Raw genomic sequence first — 22912 nt, forward strand, 5'->3', positions numbered from 1 at the left:
TTGGATAGTTGATAATCGCATCGAATGGTCGAATCTAGTCTATCTTGCAGTGTCCAGAGTACGAAGGATAAATCAGCTTCGAAGAATTGTTATTGACGGAGCCGGTGACGGAGTCACTGACGAAGCCGGCGACAAAGTCACCATCGATGCAAGCGTCATTGATAGAAAACTCTCGGGTTACCGCCAACAGGATAAAAAAAAACAGCGGCGTTTTGATATTGATGCCGAATTAATAATCTCGCTACGACAACAACAGAATAATCACTGCGCGAGTTGCAATTGTATAATGAGTTGGCGTTATTCGGATAAAGACACTCGCCAATTTACCGTGGATAGGATCGATAACAGTCTCGGTCATGTCAAAAACAATGTGAGGTTGACCTGTCTTGAGTGCAATAGACGCAACGGCGCTAGTTAAGACCACGTGGTGGCAATTGAGTATCGTTAGGTATCACTTGTAGTTGCTCGCGTGTAAATCCGCGCTGAGGAGCAGTTGAATCCAGTCTATAGATCGGTGATCTACCAGTTGATCGTGTTATCGTTGATATGTTATGTGTGGTAACACTCCAAATAGGATCAGTAGCCCTTTTTTTACCGCCTTCAAGCTCTCCTGGTTCATACAGATATCTAACAGTGACATCGCCGAGAATCGGCTTGGAAACGCTATTTATTTTTGATTTTCCGGGTATATACTCGTATTTAATCGCGTCGCTGGGCTTCATGTTGATTGCTCGGGTAATCTCGTTATTTAACGCTGCAATTACACCTGGCAACCTTTTAACCCATTCACGAGATCGTTTTTCTTGGATGAATTCCTTCGCGTATTGATATCCAAATAACCGTTCAGCAAGAGTCCGATTGAATCGTTCAACAATTGCCTGATCACGATGTAGCGCAGTATGACCTCGTCGTATCGCGACGCTATGATGTTTCAGCGTTGATAAAACAGCGCCGCGAAATTCACTACCGGGATCAACTTGTAATAGATTTGGCCAGTGCAGAGGGCCTCTTCGATAAATTCTTTCAAACGCAGCGGCTACTTCAGTTGCCGACTTTGTTTTTAACGGCTCCGCTTGTTTGTATCGACTCGCAACATCAACTACGGTTAGCGCGTATTTGTAACCGTTGTCATGCGGCAGAAATAGTATATCAGCCTGATGAACTTCATTAGGTACGCTGACATCAAAGCGCGAGAAGTTGATTTGTTTAGGCGGTGGTAGATAGATTTGCCATATAGCCTGTTTGGATAACCAATTAGCCGCAGTGGTCTTTGTTACCTTTGCAGCGCTTGCAAGCTTACCAATTGCGGCCTTCCCCTTCCAGTATCCTCTCGGAGAATAATAGATGGAATCCATGTTGTTATTATAAACGCTATCGTTTTCAATTACCAGCGCCAGAAGCTCCGCTTCCAATCATTAATTTACCTTTCATAGCCGATTTTACCAACCATGAGGCTAATTTTTCTTTGACGGATTGATCAGGAATAGCATTTAATGCGTGAATTAATTTTACATCCGCGATATGACGCTGTTGCAGATCGCTACTTTTGTAAGCAACATCATGAGCATGACACGCCTTATCGATAGCGTTTATTGGATACTCACCGGGTTTGGGCTGATTTTGATCATCGAGTCTAATATCTAATCGTGTTCCGGGGCCACAGTAGTTATATCCTGGGAGGTGCTTTTCTCCTGGATACTTTGCCCACGGTGTTCCGGGGAGTTTTGCCAATTTGGCTGCGATGTCACCTCCTCGCTTTTTTTTAAAACATCTCCGGGTCTAATAGAAATAAATCTAAATTTCTTTGTACCGCATTGTACACACTTACCAGTAAGCGCCGATCTGTTATTTATTGTTGTAGCGGTTGTCATATCATTTGTGCCAGTACGCACTCTACACTTCACACAATATAGATCCATAATTTATGTATAGAGATATGAATATAATTGATTTTTCGGCGACTAAAACAAGAGAACCAGTTAAGCATGTTGCAGCGTTACCAAACTCGATCCGGATGATTATCATCGGACCATCTGGATCCGGCAAGACGCAATTGTTACTCAATTTAATAATGAGATGGATGAAGTGGGATAAGTTGTATTTAATCGCCCCTAGCGTAGATGATCAACGATGCTACGAGGTGTTGAAAGATTTCAACGAGAATGCATCAGCGATCGCTAAAAAAAATGTTATTGAGTTTATTACGGATATCAATGATGCACCGGGTATTGATGATATTGATGGCGACGTTAACAATCTAGTCGTGTACGATGATGTTATGTTAGACAATCAAAAAAACCCAGCTAGGATATTTTCCAGAGGCAGGCATAAAAACACTGACGTGATATATGTCACTCAACGATACACTCAGATTCCAAAAGTAATTAGAGACAACTGTAATATTCTTGCTGTGTTCAACGGCGTTGATACACACACGCTACGAAATATTTGGCAGACATGGTGCGGCGGTGACATGGACTTTAATGTTTTTCGAAACTTTTTTAGTCATGCTCAGTCGACCCCACATGGATTCGTAACGATAAATTTACATGATCCTCGGACACGATATCGTATCGGACTTGACCAAATATTCGGTTAGTTGTAAATAATTTTCATTGTAAATAACTACTTAGCAGCAGAGGGGGCGATGACATCGACGCGGTCGTCGATGTGCTTACCGGACGCTGACGACGCTGGGGATCGGCGCGCAGAAGGTGTTAATTAAACCAAATGACGTCACCATCGTGTAGGATGGACCGTCGTCGTTTTTTTTTTACCAGGCGCTGACGACACTAGATCGTTGAGTGCAGAAAGTAATAATTAAGCAAAATAACGATTGGACAAAATGTCCGATTCGCCCCCTCTGCTGCTTTACTTCAGTTTTCACTAATTTCACTACTAGCACTTACTATGATGAATAAATGCTTTCTTAATTACTTTCCTTATCAAATCTGACCATTAACTGAGAGGTAAATAGTGTTTTTTTTTTATATATCATCAGTGTTTGCCTTTACCCTCGTTTGCGCTTCTGAGAGCTCCAAATTTTTCATTTGACCCCCAGTTTTGATACCAAAGATTGTTTCTTACTCACTTTTGACACCAAGGAGATTTTTGACTCTCAGTCTTGCACCCCTTGGGATTACATTGCATCATTAATTCAATCTAAAGACAAAATTAAATCTTCCTTGCCATACAATATGCTATATAGTGACTATCGAGGTCTTTACACTGCAACTCATCTACCAAAAGCACTGAACGTTTACATTGCCAGATACAATGTTTTAAATTATACATTTATTTCCGCCTTACAATTTTGATCACATTTAGCGTGTTTGGCAATTGCTAATGCCAACACAGACGTTGACGGACATCCACTAAAAACGATATGTGGTGTATTTTTTTTTATTTTTTCATATAAAAACAAAACTCCAACAGTAATGCACAGGGTCAAGATTTGGCTAGCATATGACAACAAGTGTAGAAAAGATACAACACTGACGTTCATTCATTACATCTAAAACAAAATCAAAAACTTTTGGCCATTAAACCCTTTTTTATCAACCTAAAATAACGTTTAGACTAAAACATTATTTTGATGGAAGTTGTTGCCCTGATTACTAACCATACTATCAGTGAAATTTTAAATGAATACTATATATTAACACTGCATAAACCATTGCATCAAAGGAACTCGTAAATAATGATAATACACTAGTAAACGTGCTATTCGTGACAAACAACCACCCTGAAAAATTCCCAAGAATAAAACGTAAACTAGTAGTTTCAGAATTGTGAAAGGCCTTGATACATATAAATCTACATGCACTAACAACATATTTCACGATATTCTCAGATTAATCGCACCACCTTTATGCTCAGAATTCTGCATACCTTTAAATACTGTAATTGACAAAATGTCCACACACACACACACGCACACATACATACCTTGTGTGTGATGGGGTGGTGGATCCAATGACTGCAGCAAAATCATGTTACTGTACAGATATAGCAAATGGTGCACAAAATTAACAATGATTAGGTCACATGTTGAGCGGATCCTTATTTTAATGGTCGGCAACAACAATACATATTGGTTCATCTTTTGCAAATGATTTCTACTTTCACTCTCTTAACAGCAGCCATATTGCCACATAATAAAGGAAATGACTCTGCATTAGTTACTTCTTCCATGCTCCGACAATTCATAGCATGATCCATTCAGAAAAGACTGAATGCTGCTTATAAGTGTGAATAAAAAAAGTCATGAAACATGAAACGATCGTAAGGACAGACCTTCGTGTGCGGACAAAAACTTGTATCTTGTATCGTTGTCGTTTGCACCTTCCGTGTGAGGCTAAAGGTTATTTTCCTATCAGAGTCGTTGCGTTCCGGCTCGACTCGACTTAATTGGAATGTCCTCTGCTTTTTTCCGTAAAGTTGAGAAAGAAACCTTAGCACTCTCTTCACATGTTATATTGCACATGTAACGGCCTGCCTGCTGTTTTGACCTCTAGGTTATCTAAATCTTAGTGCAAAGTCTTGGTACATTAATTACACGAGCACTTTGACTGTAATAGCCTATTATAATATACTGAAATCCTATCAGAAACACTCCGTGTTTTGTGACCAACATCTCACATTTACTATCCAAACAGCCATTTTGAGTGACGAATACCCAGCATTCTACAATACAACACCCAATCTAGAATGTCCAACGTGTCATTTGTAGTGACCAACATATGTTTATCTACTATCCAACACCCTGAAGTACAATATCAACGCGCCACTGGAGTGAAAACACCACTACACTTACATGCCATTAAAAACGGTAGGAGTATGAGTGTTACCATACACACACACACAGATATATATATATATATAAAGTTTATGGCAATACGTTTTAATGCGAACCTATGTCTTGAGATTCTTTTAGATTATATTCTGATTATTATGATTATGAATTACCAAATCGTATGTCATCATCATCCTCATCATCATTAAGAAAATTGTTTTGTAAATATTCGGGGAAAGGTAGTAGTGTGGTAGTGTGTGTGTGGCTTGTGGGTGGGTTCGGGGAAGAGTAAGAAGAGCTGTGTTGTCATATATAAATATACGCTTCATGAGAAATTTTATATAGTATGAACCGAATAGCATTAGTAGTATATGGGGCCACCTTAGTCTCAAGGGGACTTTAACGTTAAAATAGGGGTTTGCACTTTTGGCGTCAGTGGGAATTTAACATGGGAATGTCACTTTGCACTTTGGCGTCAATGGGAATTTAACATGGGAATGTCACCTGGATGTCAATGGGAATTGAACATTGGGTGACGTCATGAGGTTTATAGGGTCAAATCATTTTATAGGGATTTTAATGTATTTGTAAGGACAAAGGGTAGATAGGGACAAACATACAACTACACATTTAAACACACAGAAAAGACGACAGAAATGTTCTAAAGAAAACCTTACGGAGAGAATGGAGACTCAAAAAAGAAAAATCTATTGCATGGGTTCACAACATTTATTCAAGTATATACATGGGCTCTCTGGCCTGTGCTTTGGTCTAAGCACTATCCATTTAATACATAAGCTTTTCTACATCAAACAAACCTATTTACTAGTTATTTAGTTCTTGGCTCTAGTACACCTGTTTACATTTAATGTTCATTTATAAGATAAAGCTAACATAAAACAAGTAACATGCAATCAAATAGGACAAAGTTCATTTTTCTCTCTCTATTCGTCTCACACGTTGTTAAATATCTGGTCAGCTAGCACTTGTAGTAGTGAATGGGGATACCCTAGCGTCAATGGGAATTAGCATTACAAAACTCCCTGGGACACTCTAGCGTCAATGGAAAATTAACATGGAGAAAAATCGTGGGACAATCTAGCGTCAAGGGAAATTAACATGGAGAAAAATCGTGGGACGGTTTAGCGTCAAAGGAATTTAAACAGGGTGGGACTTTATAGCGTCAAGGGAAATTGAACATGGGATTTTTTTTTTAAAAATTTTTTTAAAAAAGGGGTAGGCAATTGAAAGGCTATCTCTTTTTGAGAAATATGGCTGGCCCTGAAAAGGGCCTTTGGGTTTTCTTCTTCTTCTGCTTCTAGTTTCTTCTTTTTCTCCACCAAGTTCTTATTTTATCTCCAACACTCTTTCTCTTCTTTTCTTTCTTTTTTTTCTCCTGCTCTTCTTTCTTCTTCTCTTCCTCCCCTTCTTTCTTCCTCTTTTCATTTTCTTCTTCTTTTTCAATTTTTTCATTCCATGCTCTCATCCTTATCCTTTCCTCTTCATCCTCCTTCTCCTCCTTTATTTCTTTCAACAGATCACTGATGATTACCTTCATTTTTCGCAAATTGTTTATCTCCATCTTCACTCGATGGGGACTATAAGAATAATGATCCTCGTTTAGGTTAACCAACATTTGCTCTATCATTCCTAAATTGTCGAGGACGCTTTGCAATTTTTCCATTTTGTCCATTTGGTTAGAAGCCATCTTCTTTTTTTATTCTTTGCAGAATGGTTTGAACGACGAATACTGTGGGTTCTTATACGAAAAGCGCGGACGTGAAGGAAAACATCCCCCCATACTTTTTCATTTCATATAATAAAACCCAAACTATACTCTCCACATACGCTAAGAAACAATAAACAAAATCCATAATCTACTATCCACACAATCGTACGTGAGCGCTTACAAAACCCTAACTATACTCTCCACATACGCTAAGAAACAATAAACAAAATCCATAATCTACTATCCACACAATCGTACGTGAGCGCTTACAAAACCCTAACTATACTCTCCACATACGCTAAGAAACAATAAACAAAATCCATAATCTACTATCCACACAATCGTACGTGAGCGCGTACAGAACCCTAACTATACTCTTCACCTACGCTAAGAAACAATAAAGAAACCCATAATCTACTATTCACACAAACATACCTTAGCTCTTACAAGCACCAACACACAAACACATACCCTCACACTATCTTAAAAAAGAGTTAGTGTTTATATTCACACTACTCTACCTACACATTGGCAAATTGATGGTTATTTCTTTTCTAGAGTATTGGGTAGCCCTGAAAAGGGCTGTTTTTTTGTTTGGAACTTCATGGACACCTGGTTAATGGTGGCACCTTCCAGGCCTGGCGCCGCATACACATCTTATCCACCAGTTACTTTTTACCTTTTGGGGGGAGAGAGCAGAGGCAGGATATGTCGCTTCAGAATCCCAATTTTCGCTCTCTGGGATTCTGAAATTTCTTCTTCTTCTCTCCTTTTCGTCCTCCTCCTCTTCTTTGTATCTTCTCTCCTCCTCTTTGTATCTTCTTTCCTCCTCTTCTTTGTATCTTCTCTCCTCCTCTTTGTATCTTCTTTCCTCTTCTTCTTTATATCTTCTCTCCTCCTCTTCTTTGTTTCTTCTTTCCTCCTCCTCTCTTATCCTTCCCTCCTCCACAATGGCTTCCGCGGCCAGTTCACTTAATATGCGCCTGGCATATTCCAGATGCACATGAAGTTCCAACAGTTTCTCCAGTCTCGTGTTCATTTTTGGTGTTGATCAATCAACAAGGGTAGCTGGACTGTCGAACGAGTTTCAATTTATAGTGAAAGCGCGGACGTGAACGAAAACATCCCCTAAAAACATAAAATTGATCTTACCTAGATCATGACCATATAACAACGCGCCGACCTAAAGAAACACTCACTCACTTTTTTATGCTACCCATCACTATTTTAAAATTTTTTATAAATCACTTCAATAGACTATCCACATACGCAAAGCAATCCAATCTAACTCCAAATATACACCTCAAACACCAAAAAAAAGACATCATTTTAATCTACTATCCATACCAACTTACTTAACCACTTACAAACACAAACACACAAACACATACCCTCACATTTTTTTAAAAAAGAGTTAGTGTTTATTTTCACACTACTCTACCTACACACATTGGCAAATCGATTGTTATTTCTTTTCTAGAGTATTGGGTAGCCCTGAAAAGGGCTGTTTTTTGTGTGCTATGGCATTCTTTTTAGTTTCTAAGAATGCGATGTCCTCTGAGGATAGACTTTCTGGCGATAGGTCTGCTTCTTCGGAAAGAGAAGAAGAACTCTTTGGTGTCGATACGACAATCGACAAAGCCTCTGTCAGCTTCAGGTTGCTGCTGCTGCTCTTGTTGTTGTTGCTGCTGTCTCTGAAGTCTGTACTTCTCTGTCCATTCTTCTTTTTCCCTGTTCATTTCTTCTCTGAAGAGCTCTTCTATCAGGTCTTCAGTGATTTTTAACATTCTCACATTCTCTATTTCTTCTGGCTTCGGTATCAGACTGTGTCTGACCCTATGCAAATTCACGTAGGCTTCGTTGAGTTTAGCTAGTTTGGAGCACATCTTCTTAGGAGGATGAGTCGACAATGGATGGTTAGACTGGAAACAACCCGGTTCTTAAAGTCAAAGCGCGGACGTGAAGGAAAACATCCCCCACACGGTTTTTGAGTCGCAACGTTTAGTGAGTGTCATGAGAGGGATAGTAAGAAATGAAAGAGCATCAATCCAACATTCTTATAGCTAAACAAAAGACAAAGGCATTTTTTCAAAACACAACATTTTTTATTCAAAAATCACTTAACAATAAACAACAACTCTAACATTTTTAACAATAATCCAACAATATAACATCAAACAATTTTTTCAAAACACAACATTTTTTATTCAAAAATCACTTAACACTAAACAACAACAACTCTAACATTTTTTAACAATAATCCAACACTAAAAGTTTCTCCACTAGGTAAAGAGGGATAACAGTCTTCCATGGTTTCTAGTAATCTAGGATGACTTCTCTCAAACTGTTGATTTCTATGGTATTATCGAATTCTGCATACAGGATGACGTTCACCGTTTCATCAGGGTCTCGGTCTTTAAACTGAATTTCCACACGAATCTGGCCGGATTTTATAGGGTGGAAATGTCCCTCGTCGCTGCCTTGGTCTGGAGTGAAATCGAAAGCCCACAAAGCGTAGCCTCCTGCATAATCCTCGTACGTAATACCGTGACTGGTATTGGTTCCTAACTCTCCGGTGGCTTCGTACAGGGACAAGTACGATCTCAAGTAATTCTTCTTGGTAAAGTCAGGTTCGAAAGGTCGGGTACACAAGGTCTTGCCATCGCGACTGACTTCGATTTTGGACACGCCAAAGTGTTGAAAGTAGAAAGGATTTTTTTCGGCAGCTCCGTTGAAGGCTGTATTCTCGACGATACCAACGATCAAACGTTTGGGTAACTGTCCTTGGAACAGACGATCTTCGATCATGGATCGCTGTCCCTTGGGAATGGTGAAGGTTTTCATTTCCACGCGTCGTATGGGATACTTGGCGGTCGTTCTGCTCAACGTCTGACTGATGTCGTTTCCCACTTTAGGTAACACTTCCACACGGCGTACGTAGAGTCTGGCTTCTAGGATTTTGGTTTTGTAACCGTCACTATCAGCCATCAAATGGAAAGCGGCACTGCTACGATTCAGTCTCAGGCGGACATCCACCCCGTTCAGCAAATACTTTTCTTTCAACCACATGTCCAAATGCAAACGATCCATCAGTTCTAAACTTGTGTCGGCTCCCGTGATTCTCTTTCTTCGTTCTAGAAATCCATCATTGTTGTCTTTCTTTTCATCAGTTTCCAATATTTCAAACTTGGTAGGTTCGTCAGCTTTCCATACCACACAGGCATTGAGATGAGTGTTCTTGGCATCTATTCCGTACGTCAAGAGATTTTCCAGGTAGGCACGATAAGGGTAAGTATCCATGCTGCTACTGACCAGTTTGTTATTCAAGTACAAGTCCACTCCACTGAACAAGGAATGCATGAAATTGTTGACGGGAGCTACTGCTTCATCGTCTATAGCACCTCCAATCTTATCTAGAATTTTGACTTTCAGGTACAAGTAACTGCTATTCAGATCGATGTAATCTTCGGGCTGTCCTTTGATTTCAAACTCGATGGGAGCGGAATCGGTCAGTGAGGAGACGGGGTGAAATTCCACCCACTGGGATTCTTGCATCGTCATCATCGTGGGGGGCATGGCAAACAGGTCCAGTTCCGTCTTGGAACAAGCGCAAGATTCTCGGTGCATCATTTTTTTGTCTCTTTTCTCAATAATCGAAAACGTCTAAGTCTCGAACGGTTCTTCTTTTCTTGGCCTTTCTCGCTTGAAGTCTGGTGAAAGGGTGTTTTCTTCGTCGTCTCTTTCTGCCTTGTCCTTGCTGAATGCCTGACTCGGTAGCGTGCAGGGCATTTATAGGTGTCTCTCGTTGGCCTAAAATGTCTTTGCCCGTTTGCAGCAAGACATTTTTGCCTGCCCTCATGAAGGCTTCTGTAGGGTTTTGTTTGTCGATGATGACATTTTGGAGAAATTCTTTGCCTTGCGTCAGTGCCGCATCTTTCAAGGCGTGCAATCCGCGTGTCACCATCGGTTTCAACACCGGGGCCACCGAACGAAAGGCCGATTTTAACATATCTCCTAAGCCGTGTCCTCGCTGTCGAGCAACCCCTCGGTACACTGGATACATGACTTAAGAGTCGTGAGAGAACCGTTTTCGAAAATGGAGTTTCACCGTGACTTTTCCTGTGGTGAATGGAATATTTTGTCCCAAATCTCCTTTTATAGCAATGTTGACCGTGTCCAAATACGACTTGCTGACCGGCAAATAGTGAGGATGGACAAATTCGCGGTGGACTTGGTAAGTGTTTCCACCTTCCTCGTCAGCGTTCGTGGCAGAATCTACTTTGAAAGGAATGACACGCAGTAACGGTACGGAGGTTTGTCCCACCACGTTGTACTCCACCACATCGGAATACACGAACATCAAATTCAGTCCTTGGTTCAGTTCTACCGGGGCACGAAATAACTTGCTAAAAGACTCGTTGTCGTAAACGATGGGTAATTCGTTTTTCTTGATCATGGTCTTTCTCATGTCCATGTCTCCGCCCAACATGTCAAACAATTCAGGACAAAATAAAATGACAGAATTTTACTCCGTTCAAATTTCATCAAGAAGCGACGAGCTGCTTTGTGGTACTCCATGGTGACATTTTTGTTGACATGCTCCAAAGCTTTCAGAAACACGACATTAAACCTGGAGGCTATAGTGCTGACCAAATGTTGACCACTAAAATAATAGCCTGGGGGAATGAACAAGTGATAGGTGGTGTACTTTTTGTACGGGTTTTCTTGTCATATTTGACATTGCTATCCATCCACTGTTGCATTTGCTCGTCATGAACTTCCACATCAAAAAAATTTTGATTGGGAAGGACACTGAGGACTTGGGTCGGGTGAATCATTTCTACTAAAGCCACTTCCCAATGGGCTTCGTGATCTAACTGGATGGCCTGAGGTAATTTGGCCTTGTAACAGCACAACGTGTTCTTGGAAAACACCTCCATGGAACTGTCACTGGGTAAAGTTAAGTAAAATTGGTTTTGGTGACTCATAATTCGAGAGTTATGTGGCTGTCCGAGGGGTTACTGGAATTCAGAGGCGTGTCTCCGTCTAAAATGGGGTTCTGGTTGTGATTGAAGTGGTGACTGGCACTGGCACTGGACACAAGGTTCCCGGGGTTCCCGTTCGAGGTGAATTTCAGGGAGGGATTAGGAAGCAGGTAACCGATGCAACTGCTCAATAAAATGGTCCACAATTGTTTGTCTCCTTGTTGCAAACTCAAATTGGCGATGGCTGCCCCGATGACACAATACACCACGAAGATTTGGCAGAAAAAGACGATTTGCGTTTTAGGCACACGTTCTCCACACCACACCCACAAGGGTTGTTTTTGTAAATCTTGCACAGAAGAACTGGGTGAAGGAGGAGTGGTCGACGTAGCTGCGTCTGCTGTGTGAAAAGGCATGATGGTCACTTCTTTTTATAGTCGATGACTTGCGAAGCGTCGATCCAAGAATCAAAACTGGGCGGATATCCTTTCCAACGTACTTTGACTTCTTTGACACGTCGTTTGCCCACTTTACGGGTTCTGCGTACGAGAATGCTTTCGATGTCGTACACGTCGTCTTCTTTTTTGGTGACACGTTGTAACTTGGGCAAATAAAACGTTCCTTTGAGCACTTCTCCGTTCATGTCTTCCAATTTATAGACGGCAGGATGACGACCATGCACTCGTCCAGTGACACGAAACAATTCGGTCGTCCAGTTAGGTAAGTAACCTTTGTCAAAAGTGCGTTTGGTTTTGCCAATGCGCACCCAATCTCCTACGGCCAAGTCTCCACTTTTCTTGTGGACAGCCCTCGTCGGGGACGTACGAAACAGGCGCTCAAACACCAACACTTCGTTGTCGGGAGTCACGTCTTGCGGGGCACGTCCGTTGCTTCGATGGTAAGATTGGTTGTACGCTTGCACCCGGTGCGGTAAGATGTCGAAGACCTTTAGAGTGTGGTGATGCGTAAAATATTTCCACATGCGTTCTTTCAAAGTGCGTTGAAAACGTTCCACGATGCTGGCTTTGGTTTCGGGATTCTCGGTGGTAAAAAAAATGAATGTCACGTTTCTTTAATTCTTTTTGGAAAGCTTGGTTCAGAAATTCGGTGCCTTTGTCCGTTTGCCATCGAAGAGGGTGACGACCGCTTTGTTGCAGCACTCGTTGCAGGGCTCGCACTAACTCGCTGCTCGATTTGGAAGTCAAGGGTACGACCCAAGCAAATTTGGAAAAGACGTTGATGACACAAAACAAATATTTGTAGCCACGATTGTAGCTGGCCAAATGAGAGACATCGGCTAAATCGGCTTGCCATTGATGATCGATGCCTTCCACTCGGGTGCGACTTCTGGCAAACTTGCGTCGAATGGATTTGTGTAAAGTGTAGGTAGCTTGTTCTTGTAACCATCGTTGCACTTGAGGTAAACGGAGACTTTTCAGTCGCGTTTTGGCAGCACGATACAATTTTTGAACTCCTGCGTAACCTGCAGGATGGGAGGGATCGTAGTAAATGCTGGCTAAGACTTTTTCCATTTTTTTGTGTTGGTTGGTGTGTTAATAAGGCACCCACTCTTGGAGGATGCTACTCTTTTTCTCTTGGGGTATTTTCTTGGATTGCAATGCTTTGCGTGTGCGACCGGCAATAGGTGTTGAAGAGGAGGAGGATGTCTGAGCGGGGTATATCGGTTCTTGTTTCACTTCTGTCTTCACTTCTGTCTCCACTTTCTTTTTCTCTTGTGATGAAGAAAGGGTGGCCATCATCTTTTTAATCCATCCAATTCTGGAGGTAGGTGGTGTTGTTAACTTGCGTACTTTTTCTGGTGGAGTTTGAAACCCTTCTTCTTCTTCTTCTTCTTCTTTTCCTTTTTCTGTCTTGGTCACTGGTACTGGTGGTACTGGTACTGGTACTGGTGATGGTGCTGGACTTTTCATCAAGGTCTTAAAATCTTTCAGAGTGGGTAGAGCTGTTTCGTCTAAAGCTTTCTGGTGAAAGAGTTGCAGTCGTTGCAAGAGTTGACCGTACTTTTGCGATTTTTCTGTTTCGGACAAATCTTGGCGATCCATCAAGGACTGCAATTCGTGTTGTAACTGGGACATCTCGCTCAAATGGGGATTGGGAGGTAAATGCGGGGTGTGTTGTTCTTGCCACCGATGGTATTCCATCCATCGTTTGTAAGGCACTAAAGCTAGTTTTCGTCCTTCCATGGGGTTGTCAGGGGTCAATTCTGAGATCTTGGAACTTCCGAGGCCTTTTTATCTTGCTCCCACCAGTCCTCCCAACATGGTTCCCAAGACTCCTTTCAGTATGGGGCCTAACAAGAGAGGTAAAATACCTCCACGTTGCACTAACATCTTCTTTTTTTGACGAATGGGAATTTTCTTTCGAACCATTTGGCGAAGAACGTGACGATGTTTGCCTAAGCATTGTTTCTGGTGTTTGGACAAAGGGATCGTGCCTTTCAAAACGTTCAAACAACATTCGCACACGGTATCGATGACCTCTTTGGAGGCCGTTTGAATGAGTTTTTTTCGTAGGGGAGGAGAAGCTTTGGACAGGACAGATAACATGTCCCCATGTTTGGCTAAACGTGGTGGCAGTCCTTTCCTTTTCTTTCCTTGGGGTTTTCTGGAGGGTGACATCTTTGAGTCTTCAGGAGCACCAAAAACAACTGATACCCGACTTGGTCACAGGCCTTTTTTATACTGGAACGCGTCGCCACTGATTGTCCTTACGTCGTATTAGTTTGAGGACAGGCATGACACGTCGTGCAGGGGTACGTAACGGACTAAATCGAGCCAGTTCTTGCTTGGACAAATCCAGTAAACTTTGTAACATGCCCGATCTTTCTTGAACTTTGATTTTGGGAGAAGGTACTTTGTGAGCAGCAGCCACTGCCACTAAATTGGAAGGTCCTGCCACTGGGGAAGTTCTTTTGGGGGTCATCAACGGAGACGTTCTTGGTGTGATCAACGTCTCCAAGTATTCTTCAGTTCTGGGTGTCATCAACGGAGAAGTGGACAAACGTGAGGCTGCCGGAGACGCAGTCACCGTTGTGGCAGGTCGTGGTTTGCGAGTGTAAGGTTGCGTCCTGGCCCAAGTGGCTCTCTTGCGACTAGTTTTCTGTGGACTTTTCTTTTCCTGGGGGCTTCTTTTCTTTTTCCGGGGTGGTGTCTGGTCAGAGGAGGGTCCTGCTACTGGAGAAGTTCTCCTTGGGGATCTGGTCTTTTTCTTCTTGGGGCTTCGTTGGACTTTTGTCTTGGGGATAACTTTGGGGGCATTAGGATCCCATCTTAAGAGAGAGCGAATGATGACCCCTCCTAGAGTACCGCTCCCTCCAGGTTTCAAAATGATTTGTTTTTTGGTTTGAGTGTCGATGCGGGGATCGGCCAGTTGGACCAAAGCGACTTTGTTTCGATCGAAAAAGCGTTTGGTTTGATGAGGAATCTGAATGATTCCTTGGAGTAATGGACGTGCCGTCACCGTGAACCATCGTAAGACTTCTTTGAGACTAGCTTCTAAGACACGAGCTCGTGTTTGTGGATCTTTTTCTCGACTGATGCCATACAAGGCACGAATCAATTTGACGGGAAGATGCGACTGAAGGGACGTCATGTTCGCACTGAGAGTGAGACAGACGAAAAAGGGTCTGAGGTTTTTATAGATTTTTTTATGGGGACTGAAATAAAGTCGAGGACGGAGACGTGTACAGGACAGGCCCTCCGTCTTGGCACCAGTGGTGAAACAAGTGGGTACGAAATCGCAAATCCTCGGGGGTCGTAGGTTTCAAATCGACGAGTAAATAGGCGTGTGGAGTTTGAGTGGCATCGTCGTACGCCTGAGTCAGCCAAGGCGTTCCTAACTGTTTGGCTAAGACTTGCACTTGCGATTTATCTCGAGGGCTTTTAAACAAGACCACGTAATGCGCATTGAGACTGATGGTGCGATGGGCTTTACTTTGTTGAAACAAATTTTGGGTGATGTAAACGACACTGGCATTACGGTGATGCCCTTTGCGCGTGAACCACAGTTTAATTTCTTCTTCGTCTTCTCCTAACATGTCGTCAAAAATGACCAAATGGGTTAGACGGGAGTCAGAGACGATGCCATCGTCTTCTTTAGGAATGCCTTCCACAAACACGATGGAATCGCCTTGACTTTCTCGCAAGAGGCTGTACGCCGATTGCCACTCTTTGTAACACCACACGATTCGTTGAGGGGGTCGATCGATCAAATGATGTTTATGTTCGATCAAACGTTTGACGAATTCGGTTTTGCCTGAACCGCTAGGTCCAGCAATGAGCATGTTAAAGGGATGGCGAAGATACAAAGCCTCCCAACTGGCACGATCTAAGTGTTCGTCGATGACTTTGACAGTAGAGGAAGAGGGAGCAGAGACAGCAGAGGTAGCCATGGTGTGAGAAATGTCACTTGTGACACGAAAAACAAACAAGACAAGAGTTTATATACTTTTTCAGAACACGTTTATTGAATGTTTTTTTCAAACATGAATACGAAAGATAAAAATACCTAAAAGCCAAAGGCTTAAGTACAAGAATAAAAGGCACATGATAACCATGAACGTGGAATAAACACAAGTGTCTGTACAACATGTTTTGGGTAAAGTTCTAACCAGTTCTATAGTAGGGGTAAGGTCACACAACTGTCCTCCCGAAAGGGTCTTTCAGGCCTCTCCACGACAGTCCCGTCCTGGGTGATGGGTTCTTCTGGCACCGTCACTAACACGGGTTGAAAAGTAACTTTTTTCCTTGAATAACTCTCGTGCATACTGGGCCACCTCTTGGATCCAAGCCAAACCAATCTGGTTTCTTCTTCGTCAACGACATGGTAAGTTACTTCAATGAACAATGAACTATCGATCTTGCCTAGGGTTCCTTTTTATATACAGACCAATACCGACGTGACCGTAAGGTAAGGTGAAGTGATTGGGAAGTCGCACTCGCTTCTGTTACACAATTTGATAGATTTTTTCCAAGGGTCGACTGACGATGTGATGAGTGGGTAAACGTACAATCTTGTTCGGTTGATAGGTGGTCACTTTAAAGTTTCCATCCTCTCCCGATTGCAAGGCTTCTTTCAATACCCCAAAGTTGACCACTCGACTGGTACGATGATTCAGAGTCAGTCCTTTCACTTTGCACGTCGTGTGCACTTCTCCTTGTTTGTCCCGGTATTCGTAGCCGTATTTTTTGGGGCCGCCACTGACGAAACTTAGAATCTTGTCGTCGGGATGCTCGTCTGTCCAGGCTCCTAAACGGTCTCCTTCGATGTCAGGGTGCTGTTGAATCGGGTGATGGATGTAAATGCAACTGTCCGTGTCAAAGTACAGGACGCGTTCATCTAACAGTTCTAAAGCTTCGTACAATTTTAAGCGAGCATGGGCTGTCACGTAAGCCGCAATGATGACATTTCCAAAAGGGTCGTCTTGTACAAAGTCCAGATCTTCTTCGTAATTGACCAAGATCAAATCCTCTCGAACGACGTCCACGTGTTTCATGTATTTGGTTTTGTCGTGAATCATCTGGAAGTAGCGGGAAGGTTCTGTCAAATATTCCGTCTTGGGTAAACACGGTCGTTGTGCCATTTTACCCCACAAGCAATTTAACATCACTTTGGCAAACGATCGCCTGCCTTCGTTTTTTTCGATGTGGTCTAAAGTGATGCCTTCTTGTTCATAGTATTTCTCTTTGAATTGTATTTGGTCTTCGGGAGTGTGACAAAAGGAAGGATAGCCGCTGGCTTCTTGTTTCACTTTCAAAAAGGCATCCACGTAGTCGGCGAAAATGCCTTTCTGAGTAGGATCACCCTTGTGGTACTGTTGTGTCTTGGGAAAGTGGCAAATTTCGTACACTTCTAACAGTTGGTATCTCATGTCCAGAGCTTTGAACAATTCCACGCTGACCCAGGTTCCCGTCAAGGCACGTTCTTCCTGGCTGTGATGGCAAGGTTGGTCCTGGTTGCACGTTTCGGCACAAGTACGGCACAAGGGAAACATCAGTTTGCCTTGACAATGGTGAGGTAAGACGGGATGGTATAGGTTCGTGGGAGGCAAAACTTTGCACTTGATCAAGCCTTCGTATTGTCGAATGTTTTTCAGGTCGATGTGTTCCGTCAGCAATTGCGGGTGCCCTACGGGAAAGCGACAATATTTGCACACGTTGGGATACAGCGAACACACGTCCAAGTATTTGATTTCTTCTCCTTTCTCTTCGTCGGCTTGGTACAGCAAACAGGTGGCATTGGTCCTTCCTCCGTACAAACTATCCCTCGGGTTCAACGGGTCCATGAACTGGTAACTTTCCACGAGGCGTTTAAACTCGGGATCGGTTTTCATACGGTGATCGTACTCGTGTTCCCACATTTCCACCACTTGGTATCCTTCCTGTTCTAACTTTAGGCGTCGCTGACAAGTGTCCTGGTACAAGTCTTCCATGGTCCGTTGTAAAAACTGATTTTTAGTGCCACGGTCAGGGTAACAGACGGGACATCCATGAAATAAGCAACCGTTAAACTCTTACACGATCTTGGGGTTTTCTAAGTCCCAGCCATCGACCGAATACGTTCCGATGGTCTTTTCGCCTCCTCCGTTGCGAGCATGCTGAATCCATTTGTCTTCCTTGTCGCACAAGTAATGTAACCAACGTAGGGCTTTGACCGAGTATTGACGTTTGACAAAGTGGTTCGTTTGAGGACTGATTACAGCCACGGTGTTTTCAGGCATGAATCGTTGTCGATACACTAAGGAACACGCTTTGGCAATGGTGCAAGCTTCTTTCAAAGGATCGACCCCTCCGTGTTCCATGAACAGTTCTCGAAATTTTCCACAGCAACGCCGTAAAATGTCCACGTCGGAACGACAATACTTTAGCATTTCTTCCTGAAAGTCGAAAGGGTCCGAGGCGGGAGCTTGGTACCAAGCGTAGAAAGCTTCTCGTTGTTCGGTACGCATGTTGTCGGGGTCGTAATAGTGAGCCTCAGGTAAATGGGGTAGAACGGTGTGTTGATTGGCTTCCGTATTGAAAAAGTGTGGAAAGTACCCTTTAGCCATTTCTGTCATTCCAAACGTTTTAGGCATTCGACTCAAAGGCATGGCCAAATAGCTCATCGAATCTTTAAACTGTACTTGTCCCACTTGCATGAAAATGATTTTGGCTCCGTTCAAAGTGACTTTAGGACGCTCGGTGCCTTGTTCCGTATAGTATCTCAAAAGAAACTGTCCATCGTATCCGGAGAAATTGTGAGTCATCACCGTGGTATGACGATGACAATCTCCGTAACGTTCGATGTCCTCTTGGCTCCACGTCTTGTCGATGGGGTCTAAGACCCATCGGGCAAAATCGGCTAACGTGTTCGGTCCCCGAAAGATTTTTTCACGCCCTCCAGGAATCTTGCTGGAGTGAGGGCAATGACTGAAGATAGGTTCTTGAATGCACTTCTCGCACGCTCGATGAGCCACGCAGAAATTAGGAATGTGAATGCCAGTCTCTTGCATGCATTCGAAATCGAGAAAGATGAAATTGCCTTTCTTCTTGTGACCGTCCTCTTTCTCTGGTGGGGGTTGGTATTTTTGCACGTAGCATTGGTGTTCCAAGTCCACGATGTGGTGACAAATGTGACATTTTTTCTTTCCTGAACATACGTGTGCCTTGGTACTATTGGTACGTATGCCTTGTCTACCCGCAGGGCACAATCTCAGCAGTTGACAAGCGCATTTCTTCTGTGAACCTTGTGTTTTCAAGTGTTGTTGGTAACAGGTAGGGCTGACAAACGTGCGCAGACAAGTTGAACAAGGCACTAGTTCTTCGCTCAGACAGGGTGGAGAGGCCAAACATCCTGAGCATTTCCATCCACAATGTTTGTGTTGCTCTCGATTGTTATAACCATAGTCACATTTCTCACAATAATAACCGTATCCCAGGAATCCAGTGATACTGGTAATGGTATCGAAATGGTCATCGTGATAATAGACATGAATGTATTTTCCGTTCTTAAAATCTTGGCCTCGAAACAACAGAGTTCCACGCATTTCTTGAGGGTGCACTTTCAAGGTGTATCGTGGAGCTAGGGCATCTTGCAATTTTTGCATCTCAGGAATGCCACAGGGTGTGTCTTTGGACAGTCCGGCTTGTTGTAACAGGAGTTCTGCTTCATTTCGTTGTTTGGCTCGGTCGGATTGTTGAATAGTTTTCCAGGTTCTTTTCCATTCTACCGTGTCGTTCTTGTTGGCATAGGTTCGTCCCACCACGATGGCACGGGCTAAACACATCTGGTCTTGAGGGTTGTTAATTCGGACGAGACTTGTTTTGGTGTTGCGAAGGTCGTCCACCAATAACATCTTTTTGCGTCCAGTCCCTTGAGGAGGAGAGACGTGAGCCATTTTCAGTGTGGCTTTACCATCGGTGATGTCAAACTGGTCATTAGATTGTTGTACGTGTTGAATCTTGTCCATGACTTTGGAAGGGGTTAGTTCTGCGGGTCTGCTAAACTCGATCCAAACAGGAGATTTCAAACCGTCGTGATCTATGGATAGTGTCAAGCGATCGTCTTCTTTGGGTTGACATTGTCGCTTGAGTGAGGTGAGCAAAGAATCCCACATCTCGGTGATAAACCCTTCTCCTTTCTCCAAGGGTACGTCGGCCTTGAAATCTTTAAACTTCACCGTGTATTTGTAAGCCGTGGTTCTAAATTTTCTAGAGGAGCGCTTTTCCGTCTCTCGATTGGAATAGTACTTTTCAGGGTTGACTAAGGGTGGTGAACTTGGTTTAGAGGGTTCGGATTCTGCTTCACTCATGTCCTCTTCAAAATCACTGGCATGAATTTGTGCCAAGATTTCAGCCCTGGTACGAGGCGATAGATCACGTTTCTGCCTCTTGCTTTCTTCTTCTTCTTTCTTCTCGAATGAATAGGATCGTTTCATCTTGAATGCAAAACGCCAAATGACTCAAGTTCAAACAACATAGACTAATTTATAGTCATGGCAAACCAGCGTATATAAAAAGGGTGTGTCTTGTCCTTTCACTATTCATTTCACTCTCAAACCGAGCACAACGATGGAAGAGACTACCCAGATGGAACGTTTCGTCAGAGCTTTGCGAGGGGTCATTAGAAAGTTCTCTTCAGACCAGCCGACGGACTACTCTCCTTCCTTTCGAGATAAGAGTCAGGATACTTGCTATATCTGTCAGAAGAAAGGGCATTGGTCTTCAGAGTGTCCAGACCGTCAAAAAAGAAAAAAAAAAACAGGGGCTAAAAAAGACAAAAGTAAAGATACCTGTTATTATTGTAAAGAAAAAGGACATTGGTCTCCAGATTGCCCAAAAAAGAAACAAGAGGAGTCAGAAGAAAAGAAGGATTCTTCAGAAGAAGAGAGGGATTCTTCGGAAGAAGAGAGGGATTCTTCGAAAGAAGAGAGGGATTCTTCAGAGGATGAAGAGGAAGAAAGAAGACAATTCTATTTAAAAGAGGCAAAGAAACAGGAGAAGAAAAGAAGAAAGAAATAAAATGAGGAAAAAACGGTGAAGAAATTAAAAAAACAGAGAGACTAAACAAGGAGAAAGAAGAAGTCAATGAACTTTTAATTAAAGTGTTCTGTGGTGAATTGTGAATTGGATTGTGAAAAATGGATAAAAGAATACATGAATGATATAAGGTAAGTGTCTTTGAGTTTTGATTTTAAAATAAGAAGCTACACTCACGCACTCATGCACATACACGTACTATAAGGGTAAAATGGGTGGGGTTTATTTTTGAGTTATTGGCAAATTGAAATTGTATTTCTTTTCGAGAAATGTGGGTGGCGCTGAAAAGGGCCTTTTTTCTTTATGGTGTAGGAGTGAGTTTAACCAATCAACTTTAACTGCCTTAAGCCTTTGCCACGGCCAAGGCCTACTTCTGATGATTGGGTTGAAATCACTAAGTGTGGTACGACAGGCTTAGTCACAGGGTTGGCGTGTTTAGCTCGGGAAGGTCGTATTCTCTTCGGTCGTGATAAAGAAGTCTGATACATTTGTTTCAGACTTCTTAACTCCGCTAAAATGTCCAACAGTACCGTAGCTGTTTGATTTTCACCCTCTTGTTTCTTTGCTGCTACTTCTTCTTGCTGTTGTTGCGGTTGTTTTTTTCTTACCTCTTCTTGTTGCTGTTGCTGTTGCTGTAGGAGAAAAGCTTGTTCCGCTTCCTTTTGTCGTTGCATAAATTTCTCCAATTCTTCTTTCTGTCTCTGTCTAAAATTCTCCACTTGCGGTAATGAAGAAGGTAACGAAGGTTCCGGAACAAATTCTTGCGAGGTAAGAAAATCCACAAAATCCCAATGTACCTCTTCTCAAAGTAAGTCCGGGTTCCCTTGGGCAGTCTCCCCTGCTGGTGCACCCCAATGGATCGTTTTCTGAGTTTCCGTCATGTTGAATCACTGTCGCATAGATTGACTGCACACAAGCGCTAACGAATCTATATAGACCACGTGACGTCACAGACTGCTCTCTTCGGATTGGATGCGAGCTGACTGAATTTTGTAACGCGTGTTCGGATTGGTGAATGAATTCAATCCGTTTCAATCCTTCCTGTACCTATAAATAAGCGCAGTTCACTGCATTGATTCACCTATTCTCGTCGCTTCAAGATGTGGACCACAGTTGAGTCATCCACCCTTGTGTCTTCCATGATGTTTAGGACGGACATGCTCATGTATGTCAGGTCCAAGTGGACTGTTGTTGATAGGACAAATACTAGTCAATGGATGAGGAGAGTTTACATAGAAAGACAAGGATGTCTCAAGAGGGTACTTGTGTATGGACCGGTAGTTAGAAGGAGTTTAAGAAGAAGAAGAAGAAGAAGATGTGACAGATGCCATCTATGTTAATATTAATATTAACATAAACCCAAAGGCCCTTTTCAGGGCCAGCCATATTTTTCGAAAAGAGATAGCCTTTCAATTGCCTACCCCTTTTTTAAAAGAATTTTAAAAAAAAATCCCATGTTCAATTTCCCTTGACGCTATAAAGTCCCACCCTGTTTAAATTCCTTTGACGCTAAACCATCCCACGATTTTTCTCCATGTTAATTTCCCTTGACGCTAGATTGTCCCACGATTTTTCTCCATGTTAATTTTCCATTGACGCTAGAGTGTCCCAGGGGGTTTTGTAATGCTAATTCCCATTGACGCTAGGGTATCCCCATTCACTACTACTTGTGTTCCAGCGTAGATGTTTTCCATCACTTAATCCGTTTCATTCGTAAATCGGCTGTTATATCCATTGTGCTAGATACACTTATCAGTAAACAGATCAAGTGCAGTCATCGTCTTCTTCCCGTGGAGGTACAACGTATGCCATATGAATGGTTACTTTTCCTTCGGTGATGTCAGATTTTCCTCTCATCGACTGCACG

General features: G+C 42.7%; 1 protein-coding gene across 3 annotated transcripts in view; it reads right to left on the reverse strand.

Annotated features, from left to right (window-relative positions):
- The window catches only part of LOC149772518 (uncharacterized), a 70373-nt gene extending 65731 nt beyond the window's left edge, over positions 1-4642 (reverse strand). For 2 of the 3 annotated variants that reach the window (XM_089947685.1, XM_089947681.1), the window contains exon 1: positions 4297-4642. The gene's annotated coding sequence lies outside the window, so the exon portion shown is untranslated. Of the gene's footprint in view, positions 1-3948; positions 4230-4296 lie in introns of those variants that run through there. The other variant, XM_089947682.1, reaches the window with a different exon arrangement.
- Between the last annotated feature and the right edge of the window lie 18270 nt (positions 4643-22912).

Source organism: Sinohyriopsis cumingii, unplaced genomic scaffold, assembly GCF_028554795.1.
Source record: "Sinohyriopsis cumingii isolate HCF-2022 unplaced genomic scaffold, ASM2855479v2 utg001414l, whole genome shotgun sequence".
In the NCBI taxonomy this organism is placed as follows: domain Eukaryota; kingdom Metazoa; phylum Mollusca; class Bivalvia; order Unionida; family Unionidae; genus Sinohyriopsis; species Sinohyriopsis cumingii.